The following is a 12,136-nucleotide window of genomic DNA, read 5'->3' as shown; positions in this document are numbered from 1 at the left end:
TAGTTAGCTTGTTTAACTGCTTTCTTCTCATATCGTAATATAGACTATCATCTAAATATATCTCTAGCAAATGGTCTAAATTCCAACTTTCATATTCAATCTCATGTATTTTAGCCCGTCCATCTTAATAAAAATTGCTCAACTTTTTCTAGATATGAACAGAGGTAGTAATAATACAGTATAACTATTTTTGCAACTACCATTTACAACATCTACAATAGCTTGATTTATTTGCGCAAAACCGAGATTCGCTTTTGAGCTATGAGCTTTAGCAGCAGCAACAAATAACATCAACCAATATATGTATAGCTAAGAAAGAATCATAATTAAAACAGATCTCAGCAAGGAGCTTCACATAAGTGTAAATTTCGCTCAGCTAGCAGTAGTATAATAATTCTGCGATCAGGCCGTACGAACGTTAACGTTCAGCTAACTTGTGCGTTTTCTTGGTTCAGCGATTAAGCTGTAGTGAAATTCAGGTAGTATAGCCTCACGTTGAATTCAGCGGTACTAATTCTACCTCAGATGAGCTTCGTCTATTTTTTCCCCACTCTCCAATTTCCGTTGGGCCACCGTGGGTGTTTCTTTTCCTTCCTCTGCACCATGGAACTGAACACTGGTGCTCTTTATCTGCAGGCTGGAGTAAGGGGACGATGGGTACAGATGACGTGGCAACTTGTCGCACCGTCCTCTGCTCCTTGCTACTAATCACGTTGAGCTTCGAGTGCTTAGCGGCAGATTTGGATCTGGCTCACACGGGAGGTTAATATGTCATGGGTAGCTGCGAGAAAGGTCCCTCAGACCCTCTTGGAGTGTTCTTTGAGGTGAGGTTTTTCTTCTTGTTGCTTTAATTTCTATGCAGTTTGAGTGTTGTATATTAATTTGATCAACTGAATTCTTCTTCTAGGAAATCAACCACGCTGGAACTGGAGGGCTTTGGGTGGAACTTGTCAGAGGTATGCGCCACCCTCTACTGTTGTGTATGCCTCTTGGAAAAATGTTTCGCAAACGGCTAGATGCACTTGACCGAAACTTGTTGGAGCGCATGTTTCCAATGAAAAAAGATAGATCGTTCCAGATGCCAAGCAATGACTTAACATGCCAGTGATACACCTAGTGGCATTGTTTCTCGAGATTTGAAATTTTGCAGGGACATGTATACCTGATTTCCCTTGTAAGAAGGATTCATATAGGTTGAATAGGTAGTATATTTTTTCAGATAAAAGGGATCACCCCCGATTTCATTAACGAAACCATCATATTACAAAGTATCATCCTTACACATACACAACGCAACAGCAGCATAACAACTAAGGTTTTGTGAAACCTTACAAAATCTTACAAAATCTTTTTGTGGATCTGAAGCTTACAAAATCTTGTTCAGAGAACAATCACAGAACATATTTATGTTACGGTTGTATTTATTCCCGTACTTTCACTCTATTTATTGTCTGTCCCCTTAGGTAGTTCTGTAATAACTTAAGAACAATGAAATCATTATTGCAACACATAACAGTGGAAGAAAAAATTTAGGCTCTTCCTTTTTATAACCTGTTAGTAACATTTCATGTATAGCCACGTACTGACTGTTGCGGAATTTATGCTTTAGGTTTTGAAGCTGGAGGGCCTAACACTTCAAACATAGACCCATGGTCCTTAATTGGGAATAAATGCTCCATACACGCGAAGACTAAAAGACCATCTTGTTTTAGTACAAATATCAATGCTCTAAAGATGGAGGTTGTTTGTGACAAGTGTCCAGCTGGCGTAGCTTTCGGGGGGGGCCACCGCCCCCTCAGACCCTCTTGGAGTGTTCTTTGAGGTGAGGTTTTTCTTCTTGTTGCTTTAATTTCTATGCAGTTTGAGTGTTGTATATTAATCTGATCAACTGAATTCTTCTTCTAGGAAATCAACCACGCTGGAACTGGAGGGCTTTGGGTGGAACTTGTCAGAGGTATGCGCCACCCTCTACTGTTGTGTATGCCTCTTGGAAAAATGTTTCGCAAACGGCTAGATGCACTTGACCGAAACTTGTTGGAGCGCATGTTTCCAATGAAAAAAGATAGATAGTTCCAGATGCCAAGCAATGACTTAACATGCCAGTGATACACCTAGTGGCATTGTTTCTCGAGATTTGAAATTTTGCAGGGACATGTATACCTGATTTCCCTTGTAAGAAGGATTCATATAGGTTGAATAGGTAGTATATTTTTTCAGATAAAAGGGATCACCCCCGATTTCATTAACGAAACCATCATATTACAAAGTATCATCCTTACACATACACAACGCAACAACAGCATAACAACTAAGGTTTTGTGAAACCTTACAAAATCTTACAAAATCTTTTTGTGGATCTGAAGCTTACAAAATCTTGTTCAGAGAACAATCACAGAACATATTTATGTTACGGTTGTATTTATTCCCGTACTTTCACTCTATTTATTGTCTGTCCCCTTAGGTAGTTCTGTAATAACTTAAGAACAATGAAATCATTATTGCAACACATAACAGTGGAAGAAAAAAATTAGGCTCTTCCTTTTTATAACCTGTTAGTAACATTTCATGTATAGCCACGTACTGACTGTTGCGGAATTTATGCTTTAGGTTTTGAAGCTGGAGGGCCTAACACTTCAAACATAGACCCATGGTCCTTAATTGGGAATAAATGCTCCATACACGCGAAGACTAAAAGACCATCTTGTTTTAGTACAAATATCAATGCTCTAAAGATGGAGGTTGTTTGTGACAAGTGTCCAGCTGGCGTAGCTTTCGGGGGGGCCACCGCCCCCCCCCCCCCCCCCCCATGATTTGGCACATCTCTGAAGGAATTTTTTTTTTGGGAGAGGTTACATTAGAAATTTCTCTGTATTTGCCTCCCCCCTAAAACTCCTAAATTGCATTTTGCCCCCCAGCCATCCTTGGCAAGCTCCGCCACTGCTTTTGGGCATGGTATGATTTCTCTTTGCATGTATATATAAGTGGGCTGGAACATGAGTATGGAAACATAAATCATAAAACAATAATCCAGTCCATGTTTACATTCGCCAGTATTGCCAGTATTGCCAGTATTGTAGCAGATGTTTCTCTTTGTAAAAGTGAAACTGGAACATGATCTTTATCGATTTTAATCCATATCCATATTTTCCTTGGATAATGTTCGCTTTCCATCCAATGTCTGTGCGTCGCTTCCTTGGAGTCACTGCATCGTTTTCTCTGAGAAGCATTTCAACTATTTCCCTCCGGTTTTGTGTTTAACTTGAACATTTGAACTTCCAAAATATAGAAGAAGGGAAGACATATATAGCCATGTATATCAGATCAATGGAACCTGTGGAGTTGACAGCTTCACTCACATGTTTGGATGGATTACAAAATATCGCATCAGCTGGTGTAGTGTATATATCTTCCCTAATGAAATAAGATAATTTTCCAACTTGTTAATTTTCTCCACTAACCGCGAAAAAATACATACTGCATGGTTGAAGAGATAATAATATGTCAGATTGGCGAAAGATAGAACTGCAATTATCAGCTCAAAGAACATGCAGAACTTCAAGATTTGAGTTAACAACTTTCAAGAGGGGGGTCATATGGATAGATCAAGTGTCACTTATGCCTTCAGATACATATATAAGGTGAATAGCTTCTTTTTTTATCTGCAACCTTGGTAACGTACTGGCTACTGACAATCACAAAGGATGTGATCTGAAAACAGCTGGTGAAGATTCTACAAAAATGTGTAATACCTCAAATCATAAAACCATATAGAAAGGAAGGCTTGTTTAGTTAACTAGAAATTCTATGTTTAAGTAAAATCAATCATCACATTGTTTGACCGTAAATGAAAATCTGTAATGAACAGATGTTTCTCCAACAGCTCTCGTTGCTGATTAATAAGATCAAACGAAAAACTTACATTGATTTATAGAAATTTAAATAAAAATAAAAATGCAATCTTCTTTTTTAATGTCAGATCATGCTTACTATGAGTCTACTAGAGCATTAATCGTCATTTTGTTCTAAACATACAGGGCCATGGCCTTCGGAAGGAACTCATACACATGCTTATGGATTTAAGACCACAGTTCCTACGATTTCCTGGTATTTCATATGTATTTCAATCAAGATCAACTAATAAAGGCTGCCCATCTGTATTCTAAACTTCTAGTGTGTTTATGATACTTGTTTACATCAAATGATTTCTTGCAACCCATTTAGTTTTAATATCATATTCAGCCTTGGAGGAGCATCAACGTACCGAAGTTTGCAGTCGACCGCTACGTCTGGTGTGACAAGTGTTTGTCTAAGGCGGCGGCGTTTCTGTGGACAAGATGATGTCGCACCGTATTGGTGTCTTCAAGTTCCGCATTCGCCGAAGGCCCTTCAACCTATGACCGTTGAAGGGACGTCTGGCGACTCGGGTGGCGATCTCGTCACCCCAACGCCGGTGAAGACCTTGAAGGGAAGCGACGGTAACTGTTCGCTGGAGTGTCCCCTCGGGAGTCGCTTCTGGGTGTTGCGGTCATCAGAGGAGGATGAGGGTGGGGAAGCAGAGGAGATCTCGCGGCCGGGGAGAGCGAGAAATCCATAAGGTACCTCTACCGCACACCATCCCCGGTGAGTGGTAGAGACATCTTGGAAGACACGTCGGAGCTGGCGCGGGGGGCACTCAAGAGGATCAGGCGGTAGAATGATTAGAGACTGGCGGCCAAAGTGGTGATGGTGTTCACATCGCCGGAAGGTATGAGTTCGTTGATCTCAATGTCGATGGGCATGTCCGTTTGTAAGACAAGGTTAAGGCTAAGTCGGCCCTTGGACGATAGCACTGATGGGTGGACCGTCGTTCGCCAGAGACGTGGGTCACTGGTGATCGGTAGGAGGTTGCACGATCCGAGAAAGGCGGTGATTTCAAAAGTCCGTGGCTTGGGCCCTGTGAGGATGCAGATGCGGGCCGGTACAAACATGAGAGTGGACCGTTGTGGCCCAAAATCCACGATGCACCAAGTGCACGGTGTCCCAAACCCTATTCGATCTGACAGTGATCGTGTCCCAAACCCTATTCGATCTGACAGTGATCGTGTCCCAAACCAGGTTAAGGTGGGAAATTCTATCCCTGGACGGGCCTTCCGCAACCGGTTAGGGTTAGCTTGGAAAAGAATCGAGAGAGCGGAGCCTGTCCTGCAGTGGCGGCGCTCGAAAACTCCAATGAATGGCGATGACGGCCAAGGGGGTTTCAACCTTGGTAGCATCGGCTTCAACGCAGGGTGAGGCGGCTACCATGGCAGTGGTGGCTACGGTAATGGTCGTGGCACCAATGGTGCGCGGGGCCGTCAGAATCAGGGGGTAGGCCCTGGCGGTCAGGGCTACGGTGGTGGCCGAGATTTTTAAGGCAACAATGGTTTCGGTGGATGCCGGAGTTCTGTTCAAGGTGAGGCCAGCGGCACGATCGGCATGGACAATGGCCTCGGTTATCAAGAGGAGAATTGGGGCGACAGCAATGGGAACTTTCAGAGAGGAAACAATTTTAACAACAATAACAGATTCAATTATGGACATAATCAGCAGCGATAGAACAATGGAAGTTATCCAAGCCGCGGTGGTGGCTATCAGAATCGCTTCTGTTGGGAACGGTCTTGCTGCAAGGACTGGCATGGACGCAGGCCTATCATAGCAAACGGTGTCGGCTGTACTTCCGACGGTGACAGCGGCACAGAGGATCTCACAACCTGCTGTGGGGATGACAGCGCATGCTGTAGCTAGACCTGATGGGTAGCCCGCGGTTCCAAAGTCAGCCTGCGGTGGTGCCAGTTGCGGCACCCCCTGTAATGCAGCAACCGATAGCGGTGCCGAGTCAGGGGGTCGTGGATGCACCGCTGGCAGGAGCAAAAGGAAAGGAGACTGAAGGGCCGGGTCCTTCAAAGAAGAAGAAGGAGGATAAGACGGCATGTTTTCATTGCAAGAAATCAGGACACTACATTGACGATTGTCCTTCTCCTTTTTGCGACCATTGTGAGTCAATTCACCATGCGGCTCCAGCATGTCATCTTCTGCAAGCTCCGAGCCCACAACAATCAACCATGGATATGAAAGTGAGGCACTCATGTTTTTTGAGCTTCCATATGGTGCTTTCAAGGCCAAAGTTGAGAATCCTAAGTTGGCCAAAGTTACTGTTGATGGGGACGCTATGACTATTCCTGAGATAATCGAACAACTGAAGAGGATTGTATCATATAAGAAATTTAATTGGGAAGTTTTTCACTTCAAGGATAACGTTTTAGAGTAAAATTACCAAGTAAGCAGGAAGTGTTGAAGAATTTTGGCACATATATGTGCCCAGACAGGGAATCTTGTTTAACTTTTGACTTCTGGTCATCTTTGGAGGAGCCACTCTATATGTTTCCTCAAGTTTGGAGGAGCCACTCTACATTAGATAAGATTATTTTTATTTATGGGAAGTGGGAACTCTTTTTGGGAAGATCCTGGATGTGGATATGACATACACTTGTAAGAACAAGGTGCTTACGACCAAGATTGAGTGTTTGGACCGCACTCTTATTCCTGTGGATAGTTATGTGTTTATTAGGAGGGGGGTTTTCAAATTTCGTTTCGAAGTTGAGGTAGTTCAAGTGTCTCAAGAAGTGAATATGGTAGATGCAAACAATGGTAATGATGGGAATGATGATGATGCAAACCACGAAGAGGGGAATAATGGAGGTTGTAATGCCATGGATATGGATCCCAAAGGAATTGATGAGGATGCAACATCAAATAATAATGAGCAAGGTGGTTCACATGTGAATAATCGAGTAGATGGGATGCAAGCACAACTTCAGCCTATAGTTGCGACTCAGATTGGGACTATGAATGCGCAGCTTACTGCTAAAGGTATTCCTCCATCTGGTTCAAATTTGGCCAAAAAAGATATCTTTACTATTAAATGAGAGTTGGTCGTTTGACACTCAACGCACTTTGGTGGTCGTCATTAAAAGCATCTTGTCCATCCAATATACTCAATGTCTATCCTACCGTCGGTGCTAAACAAAATCGAGACATGATCCCATCTTTCCAATTATCACTGAGGTCATGATCCCCTGGTTTTGCATTAAAGAAGGTTATTTCCGAAAAAATGGGAACAATCTGGACGGAAAGGAAGGCTATCTTCCAAAATATCTCCCAAAAAATCAGAATGTGATCCCTCTTTCTTTTTGCAAACGAATTTGATGGGATTATGGGAACAATCTGAATGGAAAGGAAGGCGTTCCGTCCTCAATCGTTCGCATGGTGTGGGGCGAAGCAAGCCCAACGAAACGTTTCGCTCGTCCCCACGCATCCCACGACATCAGCGAGCACCTCCACGTCCTCCTCCCATCCGCCCGGCCTCTCCTCCACCGGCCCGCGTCGTCGATCCCGGCGGCTTTGACATCCGCGAGCACCTCCACGTTATCCTCGCCTCCGCCTGGCCTTTCCTCGGTCTCCGGCGCGGACTCTCTGGCCCGCCCAAAAACTCGTCAATCTCGGCGGCATCGACATCAACGTGCACCTCCATGTCCTCCTCCCCTACGCTGGGACTCTCCCCAATATCGAGCGCGGTAGAGGAAGGGGTCGAGCGGCTCGGAGCGAGCAGTGGCCTATGGAGCACGGACCCGTGGCGGCGGCGCGAATATAGCGGCTGGGTGAGGTAAAGGTTCCCGTGAACAGCCTCAGAAGTTTGGTGCCTCTCGATGGGGAATCTAGGATGGTTACCTCATCAAGAAAAAGAAATCGTGGGTTGCGCTATCAATCTTTTACGTATTTCGGGAGATGACCCTGTTGATGGTTAACAAGGATTACCACTGCAAACATAAGGATTGTGTGATGATTTGCTATTTCGGTGGGCAAGACAGCCCGCCGTGGTGCTGGGGTCGCTGAGCGTGATCCAGGGGAAGAGGAAAATGGCGGAGGCACACGAGGTGTCCCAGGAGATAGTGTGGCCAGGTGTGCAGCGGTGGAGGCCGGGCAGGGTGCACGGCCCCGCAGACGCCGTGGCATGGGTCTTGCAGAAGGTTGATTCCGAGTCACCCAACCTGTCGCTTGCTCGGGTTGTACGAGTCCTGCCTCTAAATAGTCATGGATCTGCCATCCCTGATGTCCACACTCTTCACATCAGCAGCTTTGGAGTAAGAAGTAAAACAGTTAATTTGTAGTGCTGCTATGATTTTATTTCATTGTTTCATATGGATTTACCAACTTTTTGTTTAACTTCTCAGCAGGCCTGCCAAAATTTTAGGGGTATATGTGTTCATTGGTGATCTACAATCCCGGTTTTTACATTTAACTACTAACGAGGGGGCATGCAACAGCAAGGCTGAAATGACCATGACGTGTGACGGTTGTGAGGGGAGAAATGTGGTGAGGGCTGGTCAATATTTTAGTACTCCTTGAAATGGCATAGGTAAAAATAAAGAGTGGGCTTTCTTCAGGTTGGTTATCTAGATGTTAGTGTTTGGTTCTTATATTATATCACCTGTTCCCTTTCTCTTCAGTTAAAAATGATATGTCATGGGCTGACCACATTTTGGTTAAGCTACAGAAAACACATAAGGTGCTTTTGTGTTTTGACTAAACTTTGATTTAGATTCTTTATTGTGGCTCACTTCGGCTCAGATTTAGCGTTGCAGTTTGGAACCAACAAAGTATTCCTATTGTTGCATTAGAGATCTTTGTCGATGTTGAGGCATTTAAATGAATACAGGATCATACTACCGTGGAACTGTTTCGTGTTGGAATGCAACAATCTGCATAAATTAATCATATTCTGGTATTGCAACTTTCGGTCCATTCCCTAATGTATTATGTTATGTTTGTATTTCGGCTTAAGTTTCATACGTGTAAACAAGCAGGATATATTTTGGAGACAACCTCTCTATATGAAACTACGGTACTGAGCGTGAAATCATTGCATACATGTTTCAGAAAAATGTTGGGGGAAACTACTGGTAGCTCATTCTCTTTTCAGATCAGCTGAGATGAGCTCTTTATCTGGAGGTCGTGTCATTGAGTTCAACCTTTTTGCAGCGAGATGTAGTCGTCTTGTATCTATATTCTGCCTTCTATAAAGATAAGGCACGCCTTTGGTGTGCTCTCGAAAAAAAAAAAGTACGAAACTTCAAATTCAAGGTCAAGTATGTGTACTTAAAGTGTAGATACAATCTTGAGCTCACATCATGGATAGTGTTGTGCATATTGGATTTTCAGTCCTGTGGTTGGGTTTTGAGTTCTATTTCCATTTCTTAATCCATGTCGGCATATAATTTCTGGGCAAAGAAAATGTCCAATCGAATTGGAAGATCAAACCTGTGCTGCTACTTGACGTACGCATTCTCATCCAGTCATGGGAGAAGGTTGAGATAAGAGGTTTTACAATGTCTCTCTATCTTTTTTGTATCAGCTACATATGTATATAAAGCCATCTGGAATACATGGTATTTATGTAATGTTAATTTTCAGTGTGCTGACACAATCGCCCATCACCAGAAGCCCTCTCATCGCCATGTGACTGAAAAGCCAGGAGAGCTAACAAATCCTCCGCCTCCTCACATTTTATTTGTTCTCTAAGGTATGTGTTTCCTCATCTTCCAACCAAACGGCCTCATTCAAGTATGCCTTTTAGATTTGGTTTACTTAGGAGATCCATAACTAATTTAGCATAAGAAAGATTATTCATCAATCTTTTTTTTCTTCAAATTATGTTCATTCAATTATAGGTCTCAGCAAAGGATTTCAGTTTTTATATTTTGCCAATTTAATAATAGTTGATACCTTTATTTGATATAGGTTGTTGCGATTGTACTAAAATTTTCAAACCATATCAACAAGCACACTGATTTTTTGCAGGATGGGGGCAAAGAAGGAGAAATGATGCATATGGTGGCGGAGGGGATGGAGAAAATGCTTTCATGTTCATAGCTATGCGATGAAAACTAAGCCTATATTGTGGTCGACTTATTTGACAAAATATTAATGTGCGCATTGACGGCTGTTGCGACTGACGTGGGCATTACCCTTCGGGTAAAAGACATTGCCCTATCCCGTATAGTTTAGTTGGAGGCCCATGAAGGCACTTGGAGGCAAGACGGGCCACTTGGATGGCGCACCAGAAGATTCCTTGACGGGCAAGACAAAGAGACGGCCGAACAAGGAAAGATTAGATTTAAAATTAGACCTCTTGAGACCTGGCCTCCTATATAAAGGCCAGGAGAGGGGCTGCCGAGGGACACGATCAAACTTAGCAATCTTAGCCACCAAAAGTCTAGAGCTAGGTCATCATAGCACTTAGCTTCTCGACGAGATCTCAACCAAACTATTCGGCACCCCATTGTAACCCAATATCTTTATAATCAAGAACAGACAGGCATGACGTAAGGGTTTTACCTCATCGAGGGCCCCGAACCTGGGTAAATCGCTCTCCCCGCTTGTATGTGAACCGATGTCTCGTGTCAGCTTGCAGGATTCCATCAACCCTAAGCCCCAATCGGAGGGCATTGCCGAGGAGTACCCTCGACAATTGGCGCCGTCTGTGGGAAACCTGTCGGCACAAGGCAGGTCATCGGCAATACCAGTCACATCCGCGGCGTTCGTACTCGAATCACCAACGCCGCCAGATCCAAAAGACCCGATCCGCTGCGGATCCTTTGAGTTCGTACCACATCTCGAGCCGCTGCACTCGATCCCTGCAGAATCGTGCGACGACATGACCGCAACCTTTTGGAGGTGTCCACTTCATTATCGACTCCGGAGGCTTTCTTCGCCTCCCTAGGACAGGTACATCTGGCCTGAGGACCTCAATTTCGGCAGATGACGCTCCAGCGGCAACCTTGGAAGTTCCATCCAGAAACATGCAAGGAGGCAGCCGAGGAAATTTCGACCTCACAACGGGACGAAGGAAAAGACGAAGGGACTCGCACCGTGAAGAGGAAGAACGTACAGCGACTCACCCTCGCCAGTCCGAATGAGGACACCAGGACGTGCAACCGATCCATGGTCGCACCCGCTCACCGTATCTATCGGCTACGGACCAACTCGAGGCACCATGCTACCTCCACTCTTACATTGATCCGAAGGACGGTCGAGAGAAATCCAGTCATCTGCTACGGAACTGCCGACACTTCCTGGAGATTCGACAGTTCTGTGATGATCTCAGAGCTGAAGCTATGTCAAGAGTTCACGCAATGGAGAGAAGGACGGGGTCCTACAGTTATCCACCAGAACCATATGTACCGGAACCGTACGTACCAACAGGAGGAAGCGAGCATGTACCAGCAGAGGTGTTTCCAGAACCATGCGGGCAAGTCAACATGATCCATAAAACCAGCTTTTCAAAGAGAGAAATCAAAAAGTTCTCCCGGGAAGTAAAATATGCGGAAGTTGCCATGGTCGATACACCCGACTTTATCGACTGGTCAGATCAGAGTATCTCCTTCAGCAGGGCGGATCACCCGAAAGCTGTTCCGAGGCCCGGCCATGCGGCCCTTGTTCTCGAAGCACAGATTGGAGAATACAATATGAGCAAAGTATTCATGGATGGAGGAAGTGGCTTGAACCTACTATTCGCCAGCACAATGAGAACAATGGGTTTAACAGTCGATATGCTAAGAGAGTCTGACACAGGGTTCCACGGCATTATACCGACTCGACCCGCTTATTCTCTTGGTAAAACATCATTGGATGTAGTCTTTGGCACGCCCAACAATTTTAGGAAAGAAAAGATCGAGTTTGAAGTAGTCGACTGGGAGTCTCAGTATCACGCCATCCTCGGCAGGCCTGCGTTTGCCAAATTCATGGCTGTACCTCATTATGCGTACCTAAAACTGAAGATGTCAGGCAACAACGGGACCCCAATAACCGTTCATGGAAGCTTTGCTCGATCGGACAACTGCGACAGAGAATTCCAGAAGATCGCCTCGAAGTTCAGAGCCAAGGAAGAACTCAACGCAATCGACACCGTTACAGATCACACGCAACCACCAGCCGACAATCGAAACGCAAGATCCGACGAGTTCGACGTTGCAAAGGAAGCCAAGAAGCTGCAGGTGCACCCCACTGACCCGAAGAAAACGGTCAATACGTCGGCTGACCTTACTGGCGCATAGGAAGG

The 12,136-nt window shown here is 44.7% G+C and overlaps 1 pseudogene; it reads left to right on the top strand.

Moving 5' to 3' along the window:
- The first annotated feature begins 653 nt into the window (after positions 1–653).
- LOC124696278 lies at positions 654–8,186 on the top strand (annotated as a pseudogene).
- Positions 8,187–12,136: the final 3,950 nt, after the last annotated feature.

The sequence above is a fragment of the Lolium rigidum genome, chromosome 3 (genome assembly GCF_022539505.1).
Source record: "Lolium rigidum isolate FL_2022 chromosome 3, APGP_CSIRO_Lrig_0.1, whole genome shotgun sequence".
Classification (NCBI taxonomy): Eukaryota; Viridiplantae; Streptophyta; class Magnoliopsida; order Poales; family Poaceae; genus Lolium; species Lolium rigidum.
The sequence above is the reverse complement of the archived record's forward strand: the minus strand, read 5'-3'. Positions and strand labels throughout refer to the sequence as shown.